The sequence below is a fragment of the Labeo rohita genome, unplaced genomic scaffold (genome assembly GCF_022985175.1).
Source record: "Labeo rohita strain BAU-BD-2019 unplaced genomic scaffold, IGBB_LRoh.1.0 scaffold_773, whole genome shotgun sequence".
Lineage (NCBI taxonomy): Eukaryota > Metazoa > Chordata > Actinopteri > Cypriniformes > Cyprinidae > Labeo > Labeo rohita.
Window position 1 is genome coordinate 1,334 of NW_026129715.1, and position 16,319 is coordinate 17,652.

Sequence of the window (16,319 nt, forward strand, 5' to 3'; positions counted from 1 at the left end):
CGATAAAGACAGTCCGGTTGGCAACAGTAAAGCAGTCCGATAGAAAAACGCTCAGAGTTGGGGACATAGCCGGCAAAACTTCGCGACGAGCGAGCCGGTGAGGCACGCTGAAATGGCCGCCAAAGGGGAAGTGAACAGAGAGACCCGGAACTGGAAGCATGAGTCCCCAGGCACGGGATTGTGGGTAATGTAGTCAGAAATCGGGCGAAGGTTCCCGCTGGCGCGGGACAGAGGGAGCCACAGAGACCGCATTCGTGACAGTATTAGTATTAGTGTTAGTGTTATTAGTGCAGTTTAATGCAGTTATGAGAGAGAGAGAGAACAGCAGTATATATATATATATATATATATATATATATATATATATTTTTTTTTTTACTTACAGAGATAATTTCTGATTATCTCTGTAAGTAAAAACTGATTTCTGCCAAGATTTCATCTGGGTGAAAAACAAATACTATTAAAATGAATGACGATTCCCGCTAAAGATGGCAGCAGAGGATCATTTGTCTCATTGACCATTTCCACTCTGAAATATAGTTCTTTTCACATGTTTTGCTAATAGATTTATATTTTAGACATTATAAAACCTCTATCACAGCATTTAAAAATATCTTTATTGTCAAATTTCAGCACTGTTTTATATTGAAGTGTAAAGTAGCTTTTCCAACTCATCGGATCTACTTGAATCACACAGATGGCATATTTTGAACTTAAAACGGCAATTTTCAGTCATTTCAGTCAATTTTCAGGTGGCTTGTTTGTATCCTTGTTTACAATCTTAGTTTCTCTGAAATGTAAATCGAACTTCCATTCCATCCAACTTTTTGGCATTTAACTCAAATTTCAGCAGATCAATATTTATTCATAAACAAAATTATTATGTACCAAAGTCAAAGAACATTCGACGCAAACTCAAATAAGCTGCATCCAGCTTATAATCTCTTGAATATGAAAACACAACAAACAATATATTCATTTGTCTTAAATTGGTGGAACATAGTGCAGAACAAAGTGCAGCCAATAAGCACCCACAGGCAGAAACATAAATCGGTGCCTATGGTCATGGCCATTACCATTTCAGAAGTTCATAATGTCTCTAATAATTTTTATGGCCTGGAGTCATACAAACACGGGACATTGTGTAGATGATTTATTTCAGGACATTTGTCATGTTCCCAACCTCTTGTTTGTTTAACTAATTTCTCACGCACCTCATCCCAAACCTTTCATTGCGAATTTCAAATTCATTTTAGAGGACTAGTATTAGTGTTAGTGTTATTAGTGCAGTTTAATGCAGTTATGAGAAAGAGAGAGAGAGAGAACAGCAGTATTTAGTAGCAGATTTCACAAATCTTTCAACCATTTCGAACTGGTTTAAGAATCTACTGAGAAATGTCATGTAGCTTTCCAGCTGCAAAACTATTTTATTGCTAAATTTGCGGGGCAGCGCTGACAAGAAGTTTACATTCGTGTCTCTGCGTGTGTGGTGCGGGCTGCTGCATACACAGCAAAATCTCCAGTTTTGAAATCCTAGTGTTAAGGACTTTTAGAATGAAGTGTTAAAGTTGTCTTGTTGAATTTTAGAGGATTAACACTAGCTTGTGTAAACAGACATATGGAGAAGAAACAGCAAAATAAAGTGTTTAATCTTACTCACAAAATATTTTTGTGTAATGTCATATCGTTTTTTTATAACGATATTTATGTGTTGTGTGGGCCTAAATATTTTCTGTGCAGACTGTAGTCCTAAACATTTTAAAAAGGAAAGCAGTGATAGTAAGTGTTTCACCTTATTTACGATATGCATTTCATAATAAAAAATAATATGATTTAATAATGATACTTATCACCCCAAAATGAAAATTTCATCATTAATCGCTTACCCCCATGTCGTTCCAAATCCGTAAAAGCTTCATTCATCTTCGGAACACAATTTAAGTTATTTTGGATGAAAACCGGGAGGCTTGTCCTTAGCCTTTCATACTTTTTTGGATCTTGACAGTGATATGTACTTGGCAGTCAATGGGACAGAGAGTATGGGATGATATTAGTCTCAAAACGATTAATAGATGCACGCACAATTATCCATGTACTGGATCAATTTTATGCATGTGTGACGGAGCGGTACAATTATGAAAACCAACCTTTTACCAGTAAGAAAATCCGACTACGCCACCCTAGAAATTAGCTCTAGGGAACAATACTCAAAAACCAAAAATGGAGTAATTAAGCACACAGGTTCGGTTCCCTCATATAAGTAGGCAAGAGACGTGGGTATAATATGCAAATACAAATGTTTATTAATACAAGAATGTTTTAAAATAGACACTAAAATGTCAGAGGAACAACAGGAGATCCCACTTTAAATGGAAGAAAATGAAATTACAAAAAGAATGAATGTAGGTAATGACACAAAATCAACTTTAAATATGAAAACAAAATAAAATAAATACCAGCAGGGCTGAGGCTCCCAACGGCAGGAAAGAAAATGGAGTCTGGTTTTACAAGGGCACACTTTCACGCGCACACACACCAAGGTGCACTCAGATCACACTACCACACACTCAAAGTGGTACACAGTACGCAATAAAGAAGAACCACCACCACAAGGAGGAAGATCCGTTCACCCGTGGGACCCCAGCCCCTGCAATAAACCAAAAATAAATGAATAAACTATAACAAACAAATACACACAATTAACTTAAAGCAAAATACAACATAAACATCAATTAACTGATAAAGCAACTCCAAACAAAGGTGGGTATCAGTACCACATAAAACTGACAGAAAACATTAGGAAAATCAAATAAATTCAAACAAAATTACAAAGCAACTTGAGGTCAGATGTAAACAGCATACAAATCAAGTTGCATTAATAAAGGAGAAATAACATACAAATAAAACAGCAAACACAACAATATATAATTGCATATATATATATATATATATATATATATATATATTGTACAATAACCAAAAAGAAAAGGCAAAACAAACTTTACTCCCACAAAATTAAAGACAAAAGATAACGAAAAAGAAAAATTAATCAAAAGGAAAAGAGGGACAAGACAAAGCAGTTATTTTCTCTCAATAAAATGAGATCGTCATATTCTCCATGTTGATGGACAAACAGGAAACAGGGCACTAAACACATTAGGAACCAGACGAACAGTCCCCTTTCAACAACGATGACGATGATGATGGCGTCTGCACGACAGTGTAAACAGCAAAACCATAGGATTGTGAGCAGAACGTTAGCAGCACAAAGCGGGAGACACAGTAAATACAATATAAAACAAGAGAGAACGAGAGGGAGAATCCTATAACGAACACAAAGAGAGACGTTATGAATCATCCTTTTTCTTCATGAATTATAATTACACTTAAAACACTTACCGTCAAGGTATCATGCAAAATAGAAAATGTACAGGCACAGGTCTATAAATCATGTCCACCGATAGCACCCTGGGGTACAGGAAATCGCACCTATTCGGCATGTAACAGTGTTAACAGCACATCGACAGTAGCACAATACAACAAGCTTATCGGTCTTTGTCAGTCACGTGCGTTTATTATGTGTGACGTCACCGAGGCGCCATTTTGAAGGTATCGTTGCATTGAGCAGTGAACTGAAAGTGTACAGAGCTGTAAAGTAAAGACCGTTTAAATCATCATAGTGGAGAAACAGAAGCAAATCAAGTAGATATGGGACCGAGATAATCTCAGCAGAAGTTTTAGGAACCGCAACTTATAGAATTTGTCATTAACAATTAACACTGATCCATATTAACGTTACCCGACCGCAAAAAGTTGAGTTCTGCCGGTGTTCAACCTCGACGTGCTCTTGTTTACGGTATAAAAACGTATATTATTTACTTACAAATACACTTATGTTCTGTTTTTGTCCACCATTGATTTGCACATTCCCTTATATCATTAAACTTTACCCTGTTTGTTCAACATTTTCCGTACTTCTTTTGGCTGATAACAAGTACTGATAAGGAGTCAATCAAAAACACATTTAGGAAAATGTCATTATATATACTTTATTATAAATACAACACTGTGTTAAAAATCAGCTTAAAATACATAACAGAAGATGTGACAAGCATGATAACAATAAAAATACATTAATAATAATGTGATGATTTAATGCTTCTGCCAAACATTTCTTATGACACTTTCCACATGGATTCTTATAAGTGCCAGATGATCTGTCAAATAATTAATAGTTTGTAGGTAGAACACTTTCTGGCACACACTTTTACACTGAATGGTTTCTCTGTGAAAATCTCAAAGCAGTCAATCATCGTTATACTGTGTCCAGAGGACACCACAAACTAATGAGGGATAATTTTGTGCCTGTAACAGTTGTATAAAACGGTGTTTGCGCAGCCAGGTTCAATCTGAGGTGCATGAAGTTAACAGAAGTATTTAAAATGAAGTGAGAATTTCCCTTATGTCTGAAATGAAAAGCAGTCAGTTTTTTTCTGGGTACACACAAGTCACATTCAGTTTGTGGCATCGAGAGGTGTCTTGTGAAGTCGACCATCTCCTCCAGCCTGGCGGGTCATCATCTCAGCTGGCTGCAATGTGTTTTTTTTTTCTTACAGTTTAGTCACACCAACCTATATGAAATACAGAAATACATAAAAAATAAAAATATTAAAAATGTATTTTAGTTTGGTATTCAGTTAAGTATTTACTTAGGAATTTCAGTAGTGAAATAAAATAAATCTCTACACCCATGCATAAAACGATTGCGTGACATTGCATGGTACATGACGTGTTTAGTGGTGCACTGGCAACTCCTGGAAACCTGCTTTTCATTCTTAAGGTATTGTTTTCGTTATAATGTACTGTTTCAAATTAGTTAAGTTGACATGCTCTCGTGTATGAACAGGCAGCATCTGTGTGGGGACGCGCCGGCGCAACCATCAAACATATTTCAAAGGAATCCAGTGCCGCGTTCCTGACCGCATCACTGTCTTTACTGGGTGCTTTTAGGGAATATTTGCATTTATCCACACTTGTCATTACGCCGTATACCTGCACTACACCACTGAATAGCATTGATAACCCAAAACAACATGTGGATATAACATTAGGTACTAAAGAAAATAGAAAATAAGCACATACTAAAAAAAATCGCTTACTTACCTTTATGAAAATGTCGAGGGCAAATATGATGATTTTGCGTATCACCACTGCTATGCAGGCCATCCGACGCTTCTTGGTTATTTCCGCTGCATGTTGTCTAATATTTTCTTCAAGTAGAAGACCTAAAATATCTTTCCTCGTGGTCAGTTTTTAACCTTATCTATCGTGTAATTTACCACCGCTGACTTTAACACAACAAAAACGTACAATTTTTAAGCAAATCAAAAGAACAATTCTGCTACTACAGAACACCTCGGCTTTGATACCTTACAAATGGCGGCGATACCCAAAATGCAATTCGATTCTCGTGAGTGTGACGTCACCTGACAAAGACCGATACAGATACACATACACATACCTGAGAGGCAAACAATAATTAGATCCACCAAACAGCGCCGACAACACACTGACACCAGGCCAAAATGACACTATAATTTACGGAAAAAAACGCTTTAAAAGACCAACCAGTTTTAAAATAACCACCTGTTACAGCACAGCGTATGGGAGGATATTAGTCTCAAAACGATTAATAGATGCACGTACAATTATCCATGTACTGGATCAATTTTATGCATGTATCTTACACAAACAAATGCCTTTCAATTTGAGTCTGTGGAATTGGGGATTAAATGATTGTGCAGCGATTTGTACAAATACAGACATGATTGCAAATAAAAATGTTATGTTCTGCATTAATATATCATAAATTGCTCATGCAAAAAAAGGAATCCATGCATTTGTGGATCAGGTGACACGCGTGCATTTATTTAGGTCTTGCACGAGTCAATCTTGTTCAGTTCATTTGGATTTTGAGACTTCATTTTCGCAGTTTACAGCATTTCACGACACGCACACACACAACTATCAATAAACAAGGCCAAGTGCAATTCATTAACGTGTACGCGATTCGAAAAAAAAAAAAAAAAATATCAAAAAATGTGTCACTACACTGATGTGAAAAATGTTATAATTTGCATTAAAGTATCACAGTTTGTGCATGTAGCGATTAAAATGTTCATTTGTGGATCAGACGACATGCGTGTATTCATTCACATCTCTTCTGAGTCGATTCTATTTGATTTATTTGAATTTTGAGACTTTCGTTCCGCCCTTTTAGCCTTGCCCGATCCACACATATATGGCGTTCCATTTGTGCCAAAAAAGAGGCGACTGCTTTGTGCTTTGTACTACACATTTGTCTTTGTCTACAGTTATTGCCTAATTATTCAGGTAAATCAGTATATGTTGACGTGCATGTTGTCTGTTGACGTCATCTTAATCTGTCGTCCTGTCGTCTTTTTCTCAGTTTTTTTACTGTTGTCCTAACTCATTTTGTCCTGTCGACCTGTTCTGTCATCCTTACTGTCGTCTTATTCTGTCATGCTGTCGTCCTGTTCTGTCATCTTATTCTGTCATGCTTACTGTCATCCTGTTCTGTCACCCTAACTGTCGTCCTGTTCTGTCGTCTTATTCTGTCATGCTTACTGTTGTCCTGTTCTGTCATCCTTACTGTCGTCCTGTTCTGTCGTCTTATTCTGTCATGCTTACTGTCGTCCTGTTCTGTCATCCTTACTGTCGTCCTGTTCTGTCGTCTTATTCTGTCATGCTTACTGTCGTCCCGTTCACCGCGGAACACCAGCCGCCATCTGGATTTGCTGCACGTCTATTATAATTACGGTACGGAGACAAGAAGCGGCCAAAAAGCTGACGAACATCTATATTTCAGCGGTTAAAATGTAAATGTGCTAGAAAACAGGGGAAAAGTATTTACAAAACGTATATATATTGTTAATTATAGAAGATACAGTTATATTACTTTCAAATACATTATACTCTAAAGTTTTCTGAAAAAATAAAGTTTGTTAAAATACATTCTAACACTGAATGTTTGCTTCTTTTTTCTACATGCATTATTAAACTTTCTTATTAAAAGTTACCATGAACATTTCAATAAATTCTTTTTCTCAACAACCATGTCTCTATCTGTGTTTACGATGTAATGTATTTGAAAGTAATATAATTGTATCTTATATAATGAACAATATATATATATAAATATATATATATATATAAATATATATATATATATATATATATATATATATATATATATACGTTTTGTAAATACTTTTCCCCTGTTTTCTAGCACATTTAAATTTTAACCGCTGAAATATAGATGTTCGTCAGCTTTTTGGCCGCTTCTTTTCTCCGTACCGTAATTATAATAGACTTGCAGCAAATCCAGATGGCGGCTGGTGTTCTGCGGTGAACAGGACGACAGTAAGAATGACAGATTAAGACGACAGAACAGAACGACAGTAAGGATGACAGAATAAGACGACAGAACAGGACGACAGTTAGGATGACAGAACAGAACGACAGTAAGGATGACAGAATAAGACGACAGAACAGGACGACAGCATGACAGAATAAGAGGACAGTAAGGATGACAGAACAGGTCGACAGGACAAAATGACAGTTAGGACAACAGTAAAAAAACTGAGAAAAAGACGACAGGACGACAAATTAAGACGACGTCAACAGACAACATGCACGTCAACATATACTGATCTACCTGAATAATTAGGCAATAATTGTAGACAAAGACAAATGTGTAGTACAAAGCACAAAGCAGTCGCCTCTTTTTTGGCACAAATGGAACCCCATAGACAGTAAGCATGACAGATTAAGACGACAGAACAGGACGACAGAACAGGACGACAGTAAGCATGACAGAATAAGACGACAGAACAGGACGACAGTTAGGATGACAGAACAGGACGACAGTAAGCATGACAGAATAAGACGACAAAACAGGACGACAGTTAGGATGACAGAACAGGACGACAGTTAGGATGACAGAACAGGACGACAGTAAGGATGACAGAATAAGATGACAGAACAGGACGACAGCATGACAGAATAAGACGACAGTAAGGATGACAGAACAGGTCGACAGGACAAAATGAGTTAGGACAACAGTAAAAAAAACTGAGAAAAAGACAACAGGACGACAGATTAAGACGACGTCAACAGACAACATGCACGTCAACATATACTGATTTACCTGAATAATTAGGCAATAACTGTAGACGAAGACAAATGTGTAGTACAAAGCACAAAGCAGTCGCCTCTTTTTTGGCACAAATGGAACCCCATATACACACACAGCTCGCGATCCACACGCAGCTGAGCCTAAGAAAATCGGTGACCACTAGATGGCACTATATATTTCATGTATTTCAGTTGCACGTTGTCACTTATTCCTTCCTTGTATTATTATTATTATTATTATTATTATATTATTAAAGTGCTATTATAGTCGCTTTTTTAAGCCATTAGTAGGCTAGTCGCACTATTAAAGTGTGATCCGATCAAGGAAAGCCCAACATATAGTGAATTTTAACCTTTTATTTGATACCATACGAAAGCTGGGTTCAAACCCTTTTCAAAACTGTTTTTATTTCCAATTTTTTTATCTATTTCCGTAGATTGAACGTAACAATATGGCTTAAGTTGGCTGATATAGATATGATTTCCAGGAATGGAATTTTGAGAAAAACGGGTTTAAAGTGAGACGGCTTTCACTTTCACTTCACGGGTTTAACAAGAGCTGTCTGTCAAATCAGGAGCGCTAAACTGCATCATTACACAAATAGACTAATGTTTGTTTTCCGTTTTTTATCATGGCTATAGTCACCAAACTTTTGATGACCCCTTGTATGTTTAGATAGCAAGAATAATGTAGCCTACCTTGAAGTTTACATTTAGAAAAATGCCCGCAGCCCAACTGTTCACTGTGCTTAAAAGTTCACTGGATTCTTCCTCTTTAGTAACTTACTTCATCCTTCATTTCTGGATGTGAAATAGTCAATTATAATAAGATTAAGTGAGCAGCTAAGTTACAGTACTTAAGGTTGCGTTGTTGTGCTCCGCCATCTCACGATATGAAAAATAATAAAAACCTTGCGCGCGACCTATTTTTCGAATTTCCTGAAAACGTCCCAGCGCTTTCCCAGATTGCATCACAATTGATTATATTAAACCAATTTATTGTTTGTTAAATTATTAAATGCGATTACTAATGGCTCAAACGAGCGACTACAATAGCACTTATAATAATAATAAGAAGAAGAAGAAGAAGAAGGAATAACTACAACGTGCCGTTGAAATACAGAAAAAAAGTTGCCATGACAAAGTTCTTGTTTGGCAAAAATAATAAGTTATTCTGTTAGAACAAGTTCAATAAAACATGTTTACTATATTTCAACAGGCAGGGGAGAATAGCCAAACCAAAAAGAAACAAATAAAAAACAATGTAACATTCATAAAAGCATACACAATGGAATGTGCACGTGTGACTGGGGCTATAGCGCCATGCATAAAACTGATCCAGTACATGGATAATTGTGCGTGCATCTATTAATCGTTTTGAGACTAATATCATCCCATAACAGCGCGCTTACCTGTAACCACCGTAACACGGGCACAAAGGGGAAAGTCGGACGTGACGCATCACGGGCAACAACCAATCAGCCCTTATATGGAAGATACTTGTCGCTGATAGGTAAATCCGGCTGTCGGTCACCCAATTTCATTACACATGTATCTTACAATCCACAAACAAATGCCTTTCAATTTGAGTCTGTGGAATTGGGGATTAAATGATTATGCAGCGATTTGTACAATACAGACATGATTGCAAATAAAAAAATGTTATGTTCTGCATTAATATATCATAAATTGCTCATGCAGAAAGGAATCCGTGCATTTGTGGATCAGGTGACACGCGTGCATTTATTAGGTCTTGCTCGAGTCAATCTTGTTCAGTTCATTTGGATTTTGAGACTTCATTTTCGCAGTTTACAGCATTTCACGACGCGCACACACAACTATCAATGAACAAGGCCAAGTGCAATTTCATTAACGTGTACGCGATTCGAAAAAATCGCAAATTTGCGTCACTACACTGAAACAAATGCTACTCAACTGGTGTCGGCAGTTAAGAATTACATTAATGTGCAGCATTTTGTTCTAACAGAGACATATTTGTGAATACAAATGTTATAGTTTGTATTAAAGTATCACGGTTTGTGCATGTGGCGATTAAAATGTTCATTTGTGGATCAGATGACGTGCGTGCATTCATTCACATCTCTTCTGATTCGATTCTTTTTTATTCATTTTAATTTTGAGACTTTCGTTCCGCCCTTTTAGCCTTGCCCAATCCACACACACAGCTCGCGATCCACACGCAGCTGAGCCTAAGAAAATCGGCGACCACCAGATGGCGCTATAGCCCCAGTCACACGTGCGCATTCCATTGTGTATGCTTTTATGAATGTTACATTGTTTTTTATTTGTTTCTTTTTGGTTTGGCTATTCTCCCCTGCCTGTTGAAATATAGTAAACATGTTTTATTGAACTTGTTCTAACAGAATAACTTATATTATTTTTGCCAAACAAGAACTCGTCATGTCACCTTTTTTTTCATATCTATATCAGCCAACTTAAGCCATATTGTTACGTTCAATCTACGGAAATAGATAAAAAAAATTTGAAATAAAAACAGTTTTGAAAAGGGTTTGAACCCAGCTTTCATATGGTATCAAATAAAATCTTAAATTTCACCATATGTTGGGCTTTCCTTGATCGGATCACACTTTAATAGTGCGACTAGCCTACTAATGGCTTAAACAAGCGACTATAATAGCACTTTAATAATATAATAATAATAATATTAAATATAGCTGCAAGCAGCGATGACGGGCCCTCGCCCCCAGCGCAATCGCCATGCCGGTAGCATCAGGAAAATGGTGCCCAGCGGGCACATGCATAGACAGTAATCCTGTGGCAGTTTGGATTGAAGGGTTACAGCAATGAAAGGGTTAAAAGCAAACTGCGGCAACACTTTCTATGAAGCCCGTATTTATAATACTCTAAGGAGTGTTAGTTCACATGTATTTGGACAATTGCTTATTGTCAATAGACTAGGGGGACCATCAAAATAAAACATAATACATAATGTAAAAAATAAGTGTAATATGATATAGTCCATTATAAATTAAGTAGATTTGATATATTGTCCATTGTGTATTATAAAAAATCATAATCTTAAAAGTTATAACCTGAAATACTCAAGTATTTTAATGTATTATAATTGTTGTTATGATTATTCATGAGATGATATAACATATTATAAGGTTTTTATAATGCTTTATGCATTCATTTTAATCCCTTATAAATACCATTATAATGTATTGGGTTTCATAGAAAGTGTTACCTAAAATGCTTTTACATCATTCTGATAGACTGAGAATGAGCTGAAAAAGATTCCTTATCCTATGAGGTCATCTTGTGTTCATCCTTGGTATTATAGTCTTCATCTGCTAGTTTACATGTGTGATATTTGAAATGTTTTTGCGGTCTCTGAAAATATGATAAACATATTTCCTAAGAATGACTTGTTTTTCATATGTAAAAAGTTGTGAAGAGTTAGGATAATACACTTTAAATACACTCTGTCTCTCTCTGTCTCTCTGTCTCTGACAGCCACCCTCCCCCCACTGTCAACACTCACACTTACACACACACTTAACGCACACACACAGAGTTAGAGTCAGAAAGTTAGAGTGAGATCAGATGTTTAATAGTTTTTTAATTTTCTATTTTTAGTAGACTAAATAGACTATATAGTAGACTATATCAGTGGAAGTAAGCATTTATTTCTCAGAATGACTAGTTCTACGTATGTAAAAAGTTTTGAAGTGTTTGGATGCTGCATTTTAAAATTATGGTTATGCTTTTTACTGCTACTTTAATAAATCACCATAAATCAACCGTTCAAGATATCCCAAATCCGCTTGCAATTTAACATCTTCAGTATGTTGGCATCATGTTGACAAAGCTTGGTGTGAACTACTGTAAGGCTCCTCCCGCTACGGCAAGCCTAGCGGTTCAGATGAAGGTTTCTTGCGTGTAGGTCTTTTACGGCACTTCTGTAAAAATTACTTTGAAATATTAAAATTTAGTTTCCAAACAAAAATCTGACTCCATGAATAATTTAGTCTGACTCCAATTATGAATAATTTGTTAATTCTGGTTTGTATTCTTTAATTTTGCTGATCGCGGCTGGTTTTCTGTATAATAATTTAGACATTTGAATATTCTGGAAGACCCGTAGTCCTAATATTTTCGTTCCTTAGGGACTAGGTGCCGCTTCCGATTTACACCCCGGCCGTGGCGAATTCGTCGACACAAGCTCGCCAGTTCTGACTTACTCAGAGGATGCAAAGCGATTATAATATCTTAAAGTGGGCCGCGCCTGCGTACTCGCAACAAAAAGTATATATTTCCTAAATAACCGCGAGAGCTACATCGTGTTAAGTCAGTGACAACTCAACATCCGGAGCCCTAGTGATGTCCCCATGGCTCATCAGTCGGTACTTCCGGCGTGGTCTGCCCTGGACGCAGTCTTGCGGTAGCACCATTACACATTAACCTACTAGAAAATCATTTTCAAAAAGTCCAGAATAAGTCAAAGTTAACATTTATTTATGCCAGGCATATTCAAAATAGCAATGAAAGTTCAATCAGAAATACGTTCAATTAATCAAAAAGAGGTACAACTTTTATAGAAAACATCACATTTTGGTTACATTACTGATCAGCATAGAATTCAAACCTTTAAAATAAAAAAGAACAAAGAGTCAGCATACCTGGCAAATAAAGAGACACACGACAATCGTGCGGGAAGTTCTGGTTACAGATGCTTCCCTGAATGTTTCGCCAATTCTCTTTAAGTACCCAGATCAGAACATTACAATCATAAATTTAGCGTAATAAAACTTCACAGGACCTTTTGCTGAAGCCTAAAGTTGGGGGTGTGAAGACAGCATGTGGTACAGACCTCTTCAGCAACACCACCCATATCAGGAGAACAGAGTTTTCCTTAAATTTCAGATCTTTATTTCTGGTCTGTTCAACTGGTATGGGACTGAGATATTATTTCCAACCGCACTGAGACTATAAAATTGATATCAAACATGAGAGGTTTCTGATTGTGCATTCGGAATATATATGTGATTGTTTTGTATGAGTGTGATAGCTTAGATCCTTGGCCTCTTCTCTGTAGTGACCTGCCCCCTGTTGCTAGAGGAAAGGATGGGCCAGGTGGTTGATAAGCAAATGGTCTTTCCTCCTGGGCCTTCCTGGATCTTCCTGTCTGATAAGAGTTTATTATTTTACGATCTCGCACTGGCATTGCGAGAGTTCCTGTGTATGTGACTTCACGGGAGGATCATCGGCTCCTACACTACTTATTCCTGTTTAGAGGAGTATGAATTTGTTTATAGCCTGATTTTTCCAAAAATCCACCTTCAAATCAAAATAGCTTCCTGTTGGTCGCAGCTAATGGGTGTAAATTAGAAAGTTGTCCGGCTTGATGAGACCAATATACATACCAAGTTTGGTGTCTGTATCTAAAACTAACCCCCCAACTTTTGACAAAAGATGGCGCTATAGAGCGCCTCCTCCACGCCCATTTATGAGCTTTTGCCAGTGTCTAACTATTATTAATACTGATGTGTGTGTTGAGTTTCATGAAAATCTAAGCTTATTAAGTGCCCCAAAAGCACAGAAAACAAATGTTAAAGTTTGGCAAGTTGCCATGGCAACAGCATTTAATGTATCAACGACCCCTTTACAGATTCTCATCGGCCGTGTTTTGTCATTATTCTGATGAAGTTTGAAGCAAATCGGGTAAAATTAAGAGGCTGATTTAAAAGCATTTCAAAAACAACACACTTCCTGCTGCCAGTTGGTGGCGCTATAACTTTGACTCTCAATAGTCACATCGATGTGATCGGTATCATACAACGAACAAACTCCTAAAGTTTCATTAGAATCAGACAATGTGTGCAATAGTTATTAGCCATTTCCTGTTTCTCATTTCTCGCCATAATTTCGTCGCCTCGCCATGGCCAAACCGTTCGAGATGTCAAAAATCCCCTGGCAATTTTGCATCCCTAATGTCTTGAGATGATGTTGACCGAGTTTGGTGGCAATCTGAGAAAAACCCTAGTAAGAGTATCGCAAATTCCAGAGCATGCACAAAACCTTGAATAGCTGACTTCCTGTTAGGCGAAGCATGGACTGTGAGCACGAAAATTGTTTGGCCCGATGAGGTCTATGTACGTATGAATTTTGGTAACTGTAGGTCAAATGGTGTGCGTTACAGAGCCCCTCAAAAGTCGCATTTTTTAACATTATGCCACGCCCCCCTCCAGATGACCCCCATATCAAAAAGGTGCCATGACGAAGTTCTTGTTTGACAAAATTAATATAAGACATTCTGTTAGAACAAGTTCAATAAAACATGTTTACTATATTTCAACAGGCAGGGGAGAATAGCCAAACCAAAAAGAAACAAATAAAAAACAATGTAACATTCATAAAAGCATACACAATGGAATGCGCACGTGTGACTGGGGCTATAGTGCCATCTAGTGGTCACCGATTTTCTTAGGCTCAGCTGCGTGTGGATCGCCAGCTGTGTGTGTGGATCGGGCAAGGCTAAAAGGGCGGAACGAAAGTCTCAAAATTCAAATGAATCAAATAGAATCGACTCAGAAGAGATGTGAATGAATACACGCATGTCGTCTGATCCACAAATGAACATTTTAATCGCCACATGCACAAACTGTGATACTTTAATGCAAATTATAACATTTTTCACATCAGTGTAGTGACGCAAATTTGCGATTTTTTTCGAATCGCGTACACGTTAATGAATTGCACTTGGCCTGTACTACATCTGTACTGCAGGTCACCCTATGTCCATTGGTGTTTTGTGTTGAAACATGAGACAGTCACATGATAAGACAGTCACGAGGTTCACACACTAGGGGGCGCACACAGACGTTTGAATGTCACATGCATTATATGTACAGTATTTATTGTCTTATTTATTAAAGAATCTTAAGTTTTACCAAGATTGGAGTACGTTTGAGGTGTTATTGCAGAGAAAGTAGGGTTTTGAGTGGAAATCTGAAGAGTCCATTGATATGAACCACTGACATTAGCATTTGCATTTACATTGGTTGGTTGGGATGTGGGTGATCTCCTGTAGCTGGACCTGAATTGCTTGTACTGCTGCCAGACACATGTAATGGGATATGGGTTGAGCACTACAAGTCCCAGCAGCCCCAGTGTTATATAAGGAGGTAGTGGTTGTTTGTTCTTTTTCACTTCCGCTTTTAATTTTGGGGACGTCGTGGCAGATTTTGAACATTGTAAAGAAGGATATAGCACTTCAAAGGAATGGCAGCAGATAAGCATTTACGTGAAATACTACCGGAGCTTCGTCAAGAACTGAACATATGATGCACCAATCAAGGAGTGTTGTGGCTCAATTATTTCCTGACTGTTCATTGTTTGACCATCCCAGTCGAAATAGTGAATGTTAGAGGGATGCACAGTTACCGTTTACTTCAGATATAATATATTGTTTGTTCATCACTTTTGCTACGTGAATTTGGGGACCCAGAGTGACAGAGGAGACGTTAGGCCCAAAAGAAACTGGGTTTATGATGATTGTGATCTGATGCTGACTTGTGTTTGTCATCTGCATTGCCCACTGTTATTTAAGTTTATTTTCTTTCTTTCTTTTGTAGGTTTGGTTTGGTTTCTTACGCCAGCGTTGGCCACTGAGTTGACCTCACTGTGTGGATGGCGGCGGTGAGCTGGCTGGGTTTGTGTGGTGGGTTGATCACTTTATTTTTTGGTTATTTTTGTAGGCTTGCTGTGTGATTGCTGTGAGCTTGACTGCTGTGAGAACACTCTTGCTCCTGTGCCACTTCTGTCTTCACTTTCTAGGTAACCTGTGGCCATCTATGGTTGGTTTTCTTTTTTTCTTTTTATTTATTTCTTCTGATGTTTATTTTCTTTTCATGTGGGTATTTGCATTAAAGATCCGTGATGTGATGTTTTAATATTTTTGACTTGTCTGAATAAAAATGTACTTGTTGACAAAAGCCACCCCACGGCCCCTTTCGCCTGGTTATTATTGACCTCTTCGGGTCATCCTATCACACACACATGACACGAAAATCACCTAAATGCAGCTGATGTTAAATTATCATGTTGATATCAAACAT